Raw genomic sequence first — 10,243 nt, forward strand, 5'->3', positions numbered from 1 at the left:
GTTGAGAGTAGACGGGATGAGGTGAACATGTGGACAGACTAGCTTGAGACAGAGCTTGGAGAACACAACCAGGCTAAAAGTGGGAGGACGGAAGATACGAGTGCAGAGGCTGGTAGGTGAGTAGTTATGTGCAGTTTGGGGAGTTAGGACTTGTCCTCTGATTACTTCCATTTCTCAGTGACTCAGAAAAAAGGTCATCAGCTGAGAGTGAGGATGGGGGAGACAGATGTAGGTGGTTGACAATGAAGGAGAAGTCATGAAATAGACATCTAGAAAAGAAGGAGAGTGAACGGACAAGGGATGGTTTGTAGTATTACAGATCCTTAGCAATAAAGCCCATATCTAATTCAACTTCAAACCACGTAAGTTTTACCTCATAAATCTTTCTCAAATTCATCTACTTCTCTCCATTTCCACTGCCACCTAAACTGTTAAGAAGGCTCCCAGTAGGCCTTATACACATTCACCCTTGCTCCTCCTGAATCCATTTTTTCACTGCAGCCAGTGGCATCTTTTTAAGTGCAGCTTTGTTCATGTTACTGTCTGTTTAAAACTCTCCAAGACCCCTGGGGATGGAAACAGCCCTTCCTAGAGCAGCTTCCCTTGACTTCTACCTCCCTCACACATAGTGGCTCTAGAATCATGGCTTTTTTACAGTTTCTCTAAAGAGCAGTGTGTCATCCTACAGGGCTTCATAAATGCTGCACGGAAAATCCTTCTCTTCTCTCTTTGCCTATTTTCTTCCACTTTTCCCTTCATATTTCAGTTGAATCATCATTTTCTCAAAGGAATCATCCCTGTTCTTTAACTAATTCATCTTCCCTGTTATATGCTTTGACAGTGTCATGTCATAGTGATTTTAAATTCATTTGTGGGATCATTTGATTTACTATGATCTCCAACAGACTGAGAATTTCCAAGAGGGTTATTTAGCACTGTGCTTGCTTTTTGTTTTTAATACAGACTGCACTTGCTTTCGCTCACCAGTGTATCCCTAAATACTTAGCACAGAGTGTCTGGCACGCAATAGACCTAAATAAGTATTTTTAAAATTAATTTCAACTGAGTAAATCTAATGAGTACCAATTATTAAAAATACACTATATCTAAAATTCTGAGCGACTTTCTTTGTAAGATTTATTTAATCTTTATAAAGACTTATAAAGTATTATTTAATTTTAAAGATGAAGACATTGAGATGTTAAGTTCTCCAAAGCTGCACGGCTGATATGCAAACCAGACAGGTCTGACTCCAAAGCACATTAACCAGTCTGAATTGTGATTATACCAGTTTGCTCATTTACTACCTGATTTTGTTTCCCCCTTTTAGCCTAGACAGACTTACCTCTTTATTTTTTCAAAAACTCCAGCTTTCAAAACACACCTGAATAACTCAAAATAATTTGTTTTATAGGTATATGTTTCAGGAACACACTTTTTTCAGAGAAGTGTACATCTTCTTGGCAACGTTAAATGGTGTTCTGGGTTCTGTCTAATTATATCTTTGTATCTGTACATCTGTTTCTGTAATGGAATATATAAAAATCAGAAAGCCATTAGTATTAATAATTTTATTCATTATCCCAATATAAAGCAAAAAAAGCAGAAAGGGATTTTTTAATGTTTTACCTTTTATATTGTAGATAAATCAACAATAATGCTAAATTTTAAAGTTATGTAACCCTATAGAAAATCTATGTTTCATCTAATGTAACTTTGCAGCGCTGGTTCATTGCCAAGAAGTGACATTTTCAGCTCTCAATCTGTCTGTCAACTATTTCAAGCAAGAGAACCTTAAAGTATAGGCTCAATAATTTATATTCTTAATTTGAACTGACCAGAGCAATAAAATCTTCCCAGGCCACTTTACTTGGAAAATACTCATCTTAACCCATTTTGAAAGACTGAGAAGTAAATCCTAAGTCATTCAGAGAACTTGTTCCCCACAAGCGTACTATTACTGTGAACAGACCTCTTCCTCTTGCACATAGAAATATAATAGGGCCGTCTAGTGCAACAACTGGAACCACCACTAATTACCCCGAGGAACAGCAGTCAGAACACATGAGGCTGGTTTCACCACTGGGCTTTATGGCGCCGTATTTTTCAGCAAGGTGAATAGTGATTAAGCTGCGTGAATTCCCATTAGAGCCATGTGTCAGAACCAAAAGGTACTGGGGCTGCAAGTCATTTTAAATTCATTAATGGAAGAAGCAGCAATAAGTAAATACTTGGCCACGTTGGGCTGTATTAGATATATTTAGGGGTGGATGAAGCCACAGGGGTATCACATTTACCTCTAATGCTAGGGCTTGGCTAAGTAACTTCAATCCACATTTCCCGAATGGTGAATTGCTCTTACACAGTCATTTCATAAATGCTTATTATTTCTCACTCACAAAGGGGAACACTGAGTCCTCTCCTTCTTTGCTTTTGCATGCATACTCATAGATTTCTGAGAATTTGTTGACCAGCCATTGCTTCAGATTTGAATGGGAGGTACCATGGTTTATAGAAAATACAGTATTTTGTCGAGGATACGAAAAATGTTCCTTAAGGACTTCTGAGACCCTGTTCCAGGCCAACCACAGTCACTACCCTGAGTTCTTGGTGTCAGTATAAAAGCCAAGGTAAAAACGCTATCTTCAGAAATGTGTAAAGTTCAGTGACCTTTAATACTCTGTTCTTTAAAAAAATCTGTTCTTCCAGTTGTAATTCAAGTGTCCAGATCTCCCCACAAAGCCACCTGTGATTGCAAAGGAGGCACCTGGGATGGGGGTCAGCTCTTTCAGCTCAAGTAGACGGTCCGCTGTTCATTTGTAGACTCTGTAAAACACGTGATCCCAACTAACGAGACTTAAGGCGACAAAATCGGTCCTTAATATTCAGAATATTTTTTTTTTTAATCTTCTCACGTTGAAGCCAAAGCCCTTCTACCCTCCTAATCTGCTTTCAGAGCAAAGCAGCACACGTCTCTGGTTGATGTCTGTCTCGATCTGCTAACAGCATCAGCAGTGGTCGCCCAACCGCCACTCCCAAAGTAGGGAGGCTGACGGCAGAGAACTAAGGTGGGACGTGACCTCCCCATGGCCTCATGCTTCCCATACCTCTTCAGTTATCTGGCCTGGAACCACCTATGACCTGCTTAAGTCAAGGGCTAGGTGAGTTATTTCCTAAAGGGCAAAGAAAAACTATTTGTTCTTCAGGAAAATTTCCATCTTCCAATGCTTGTGTAAATAACAACCTGTTCAAGATTTTGTTTAGAAAATATAAAGCAATCATTTAGAAATGTGTGGTCAGAGACAAGTCTTGTTTGGTTTGTTTTTTTTTTTTCTCCCCTAAACTGTCAGTCTGTCTTCACTCATCTCTCCTCCAATAAATGAGCATTCTCCGGTTAGTCAGTTTTGTTTTTGATTTTTTGCCTCTCCCACAACAGTCCTAGCTTGTTGTTCCGTATGTTTCTCACCATAAATTACTTTTCAAACTGAAAATATTTTAGTGGGTCTAAGAGTATTCTATGAGAATTTGTACATTTTATTTTTTACTCTAAAATTAAATAAATAAATATATATAATAAGCATATTAGAATCAGTTTATAACCTAACACTGCCACAAAATTTATTTGCATTAACTTATACAAATGTGGCTGTCCATGTTAAGACTAACTGACATCACCATGTTCTGTATAAATGAGATTTTAAAAGGAGTTCAAATAGAAATAAGTAGTGAGAGAATTCGTCCTCACCCATTCTTGGCAGTAAAGACATGTCAAATTTAAAATAAAACAAAATTACACTTGCATTGTGGCAGTCAGAACCTATTCATGTTGTGAGAGGATGAGTTGGCAGAGCCCATATTTGTAGACAGAGGAAAGCTAAAGCACATTATTAACAATACATATTAGAGAACAAAGACTTAAGAAGAATGAAGCACTGTTTTATGCACTGCAGTTGATAATCTTGGTTTCTTGCCAGATATCTACCACTACTTCCTCTTACAGAACTTGATTATGTTAGCCATCCATCCCTCTGCATGGCTGCACCCCAATTCCTATCCCTTGTCCCTTTCTTATCTATGTAATACCCAGCATATATACATTCACAGACTACAAATACTGAAACGGCGCATCTTAAAGTTAATCCTGTGCTTTGTCCTATATTTGAAAAGAACAGTAATTGATATAGAAAATAAACACAAAGTTAATTTACCAAATTTTTATAACACCCTCAGGCACATAGTTGATCTCTACATTGTGTTATTAAAGGCCAATTCAGAAACTGATTGAATGTAAAAGTGGACTTGGGTTGCATCATTCTACTATTAAAGCTGACTTTAATTTTAGGTTTAGCAAAATAATATCCTTTATATTAAATTAATATTGCTAATTTGAATTTCTTTGACTTCGTTGCTTTGTTTGTATTAAATTCGTACATTAGTTTTGGTTTTAAAACTGTACAAACCCCAAACACAAAATGAGTTTAAACCTACTTAACAGATTGTCCAGCTTAACTATCTAGTCTAAATCATGTGGCTCACTCTCTCAGGAAAAAAATATACCACAGTTGTTAGTGGCATAGAATGTGGAGGGAGATATCTCGGCTTTGAATCAACGTCACCACGTCGGAGCTGTGTGACACTGGAAAAGTATACAAACCTCTTTATAGAGAGAGACTGACACCAGCAATCCCTTAGTTTGCTATTAGAATTACTTGAGTTAATATATGGGACAGCCTTGAAATAGTACTTGGCACATAGTTTGTGCAAGTGTTAGTTTTTGCTGTTATTCTATCAGTGTATCACGAGCAATGATTAGGGTGGGTATTTACGGGAGGTATCAGTCTTGAGCTGACGACTATAAAGCAATCAATCAAAAAATCTGACGTTCACAATTTTGTGTCTAAAGAAGCTGCAGTAAGACCAGTCATTCTGCTATGACCCCTAGGTACTAACTGTCTTAGCCTATTCTGGCTGCCAGAACAAAAAAACCACAGGGTGGCTTATAAACAGGAGACAATTATTTTTAACAGCTCTGGGGCCTTGAAGTTTAAGATCAAGGTGCCAATGTGGTTGGGTGAGGGCCCTCTTCTGGGTGTCAGACTTCTTGTGTCTTTACCTGATAGAGGGTCTGGGGAGCTCTGTAGGCCCCTTTTATAAGGGCACTAATCCCATTCATGAGGTCTCCACCCTCATAATCTAAGCACCTTCCAAAGGCTCCCCCTCCTGATACCGTCGCATTGGGCAATAGGATAGAAACATGAGTTGTGGCGGGACACGAACATTCATTCTGTAGCACTAACCAAGTTTCAAGTAAGTGTATAAAGCCACATACACAGTCCACATTAACTTAACCTTCTCATTAATGTTTTTTTCTTCTGAGTTAATTTCTGGTGCTTTGCCTTTGGCTTTTACCAAGGGTTGACATTTTAAATGGCCATATTTCTTTGCAACAAATGCTAGGTTATATAAACGTTAACTGTAACTCACTCCCACGCACCAGGGATTTTTCCAGAAGGCATAATTTAAACTCCTTTTTCAGAAAAGTTAGAAACCTGTAGTTGAATTCATGAATAGTTGTTTCAGCTTAGCACAGTGAACTTATGCTTTGTTTGGTCACTTAAAGGTGACATTTCTTACAGCTTTGCTCTGCTCAGTAATTCATACCACCGACTCAAGCCCCGTTCCTTTGCATGTTCTCTCAGAACTTAAAGTGATCTATTATAGGAGAGTGGAGGTCTCATTAGCATTTTTTTGGCCTAATTTATACCAGTTCTTTTACAGATGATCACAACGTAAAACTGAAGTCTATCCATGGAGAAGACTTTCATTATCTTCTTTGCCTAGTTCTTGCCTTCATTTAGATAGTCTTCAAGATGCCAGCCAGATAAACAGATAAATGTTAAAAGACATTACTGAAGCTTCTTCTCTCTACACTACAGGATCACTGTTTTTATAAGTATTTTGAAGACCCAAATGAGTTGGCCCACAAGAAGACCACATAGCTGAAAAGCTGATGTCTCCAAAGTGCATTAAAAGTCTATTTCATTCAAATTAGAACACTGGAGTTTTAATTGTGACTAATAAATCTACCATGTTTTAATGCTAAACAAGTTTGTTGTATAGTAGGAATCTTGCTTGACTTGGAGAAAAATACAGTAGAAAACTTCTGGGTTCCTCTGAAATTCAATGGGGAAAAATGTTAGTCTTTGTTCCCAACATTCTCTGAGGTCAAGAAATACAGTTTGAAGTGTGACTGCAGAAAACTGCCTTGACCACTTTGCTATCTAGGAAAAAAAATTGTATTTTTATTGTTATTTAATTGGTCTCAACTTGCATAATTCATACCTAAAAATGTCAGACATTCGTTAAATATTTATTAACTGATAAACTGTTCAGAAAAGTTAACATCTACCCTTCTATTTTTTTTCAAAATAACTTCTGTAGACCATGATATACTCTTAGTTCTGAAGCGCTCAGAGTTTATATTAATTATGGAATTGCATTTGAGATTATATTAATTATGGAATTGCATTTGAGATTAAGCCAGCTATTAAAAACAACTTGAATATTATGATCCATGAAAAGAGCTACTTTCACTTTTATTCTCCAAGCGACATGCTAGACAATTTTGTTCTTTATGCGAACGCTTCATCTACAAAGGATTTGAAGTGGCTCATAGAAATGTGTGAGTTTTACAAGGAAAGATCAAATAACTGGGGGAGTTAGGGGTGAGGGGAACATCTACTGAAAGAAATGAAAGTGAAGAGTAAGTTTCCATTCAAATATTTATGACATAAGGTCCGATCAAAGTGCTAAACTGGGTCTAGAGAATCCTTGTTAAGTCTAGTCAGAGAGGTTAATTGGTGTGTATTTTATAAAACCAAAATCTGTTCATAATATTATTTTCCAATAAAACATTAGGAAGGCAAAGCTCTACATTAACTTTTTAAAATTACTGATATTTAAACAAAGAATATCAATTTCCATAAGAATAATAGAGACTCATACTGTTTGCTAATCCACTTAATAAAAGCTGGTATGGACATGGTGATGTGAAAATCTAGAGAGAGAAAATGGTCTCCCACGTCCTATCTAGCTTTGCAGCTTCAGTGCCTAATGCTGTTTGTCATCTATTAGTTACTCAATAAATACTTACTTAATGAATGAGTATAGAAATCAATGAATTAAGAAAGGAATGAAAAAAGATATATGGTTCTGGGGATCCTGCTGGCTTCTTAAATTTGGGGATCACTGTGAAAAATATCTAAAGACATTCTACGGAAGTGTGTTCCTGGCTGTTTCATTTTTTTATATGCAGAAAGCTCAGAATCGGGTTGTAAACTCTTAAGATTAGTGACTATGACTTACTCATCATTTATCTTTCCTCCCACTCTTGCCCTCCAAAAAACTAGCAGCTGTCATTAAAAAACAAACAAACAAAACCCATAAAAACAACAACAATAACAACAAAACTCCTACTCTGTGTCAGGTGTTTTTCATTTATCTCACAAAGTCTTAGCTAGGGCTTCCATGACAAAATACTATACACTGAGTGGCTTGGGTGACAGGAGCTTGTTTTCTCATGTTCTGGAGGCTAGAAGTCAGACATCAGGGTGTCAGCATGGTCAGGTTTTGGGGAGAGCCTTCTTTTGGCTTGGGATTGCCACATCTCCCTGGGTGCTCACATAACTTCTTCCTTGTGCACACCCTGGGAGAGAGAGAAAGCTCTGGTTCTTCTTGTAAGGGCACTAATTCCATCTGAGAGCACCCCCACCTCAGAAACTCATCTAACCCTAATTATTTCCCAAAGTCCTCATTTTCAAACACCAAAGTTTAGGGCTTCAACACAAATTTTGGAGAGACACAAATTTCAGTCCATGACACTTAGGCTTCGTGAGACCCTGCAAAGTTAGAACGCTACTGGAGTAGAAGGGCATGAAGTTGGGACGTTATATGTTTGTGTCATTTGTTTGCTTACCCATAATCTAGATTTTATCAGGATCTGATAGGAACAAGCCCCAGAAAACAAATTCACTCTAAGCATACTCTCAAGCTTGATAAACATTTTAAAACAAAATGTTAGTTTGTTATTTTAACATGAGAACACTACTATCAAGCAGATAATGGTTGACTTAACAAATCAGTAAAAAATTGTCCTGCTATGAAAAATGAAATAGGAAACTACATTCTGGTCAAAAGTGCCAGCTGATGAATTTATTCCCCCACGCTTTCCACGTAGCAGAAAGGCTTCATTAATTATTTGTTAAATTTTCTGCTAGAGTCATAGAAAAGAATGAGAAAAGTATTCTTGAAGGATAGACTTATAGGCTTGGAATGAACAGTAGTCTACAGAAAATTCACCAAATGGAGCTTGATTAAGCTACCGGAGCTTTTCCAGTTGGGAACTGGAATTTTTCTCACAGGACACTGTCAATTCTGTGATCAGTTTCCATATAATCACCTTGTGTGATTGTGGAAAATTCATTTTCTGTGGTGACTGGATCCCTGGCTGTAAGTTCTAGTGCTGCCATTACAAAACCTTAAACAAGATACTTGGTTACCCTGAATCGTCATTTTCTTGTAATAAGATATTTCTCAGGACTGTGTGATAATTCAACAAAATAAAATGAAAGTAAGAGCTAAAGCTATGGAATGTGTCTTATATTCTAGACAAGGTGCTTATTGTTTTATTTACATCAGTTGTGCCTTTGGTGCCCATTCAATTTTTCCTTCCCTGCATTTGCTCTGCCTTCCTGCAGGTAGGTTATATACACTTCCTATCAACTTGGCTTGGCTAATGGGATATGAGTGGATGGGATCCAAGTAACGTCCAAGCAGAAACTTTAAATGAACTTTTGCACTTTAGTTCTGCCTTCCTCAGTTTCTGCCCTCTGCCATGAGAAAGGGGATCTCAGGGGCTGTCCTTCAGCCAGAGACTTGAAACAAGGAGGCATGTGGAGTTGAGCATTGCCCAGAAGAGCTACAGTCGACTCAAGCCCTCATATAATATGATCAAATAATAAATATTTGCTGCTATAAGACAATGAGAATTTCGGAGTTTTTTTGCTGCTGTAGTCGTACCTAGAAGCCAATTATTCATAATTTCGGAATATGTGTCACTGACTTCAAGGCCAGGTGGTGGACAGCCAGGAGACTGATCCAGATACCAGTGTATTTATTGTTATCCCATGGGATGCAATGCTATTTAAATGACACTCTTCTTCAATTATTTCTTAATTTTTGGAGGGTGGGGTTTTGCTATTTAAAGTGATATATTTTTCTTGACACAAACGTGCATTTGTTGTATTCACAAAACAGCCTGCTTTCCTAAAACAATACAAACAGCATGTTCAGCAGTGAGAAGCTGGCCATGGGCAAGGCCCCCAACCCGGCACCTACCTCCACCTGCAGCGGGCCAGGCACAGAAGCCCCTTCTGTTGCCATCAGCAAAGGCCAGAAAAAAGGGCCTTATTTTCTCTAAGGGAATTACCCAGGCTCAGAAATATCGAGACATGGGCTCCCCAGATCTCAATGTATAAACGAACAGAACTTTCCTTCGTTTACACAAAATCATCACTGTTGGGGTGGGGGATCCCATTCTGGGGACCGAGGGTGCAGCACGGTAGGCCCGGGCCCCGGGGGGTGGGTGGGCTGCTCCCTCCCGCTCTGCGAGCTCCTCGGGGCAGCGCCGCACGAGTGGATGGGTACCCAGGGGCTGACAGGGCGCCATCAACTTTCTCTATAAACATGAGTGGATCCTCCAGGCAAACTATGCACCATTTCATGGTCGAAAAGAATCAAAGGCAGTTTAAATGAGGGTGGGGTTAAACTGTGCTAAATTACAGTAGTGCTTATTAGCAACTAGATTTCAAAAGGTTACAGAAAATTTACATTTTCTACACAAAAACTGCATCTTCTGCACAGACAACGTTGACATTGACGCAGGAAGAAAACTGATTGTACATTTTTTGCCCAGGAAGTCTTAGTACTTTATAGATTCGTCTGTACCTCTTTTTTTGTTGTTCTTCCAAAAAATCAGTTAATTATTTTTTTCTTTTTCTTTTTATACTAGGGACGTGGAGATGTTAAAATGACAACAACAACTATATATATGTAAAAACAGGAGTGAAATCTGCGAGAGAATATTTTTGGTTCTAAAGACAGTGCATCCATTTGTTTTTGCTTGAATCCCTTGCCAGAGGCCACACTAGCAGTGACATTGCACAGAGAGGGCAGCTTTGGGTTC

Source organism: Camelus ferus, chromosome 2 (assembly GCF_009834535.1).
Source record: "Camelus ferus isolate YT-003-E chromosome 2, BCGSAC_Cfer_1.0, whole genome shotgun sequence".
Classification (NCBI taxonomy): Eukaryota; Metazoa; Chordata; class Mammalia; order Artiodactyla; family Camelidae; genus Camelus; species Camelus ferus.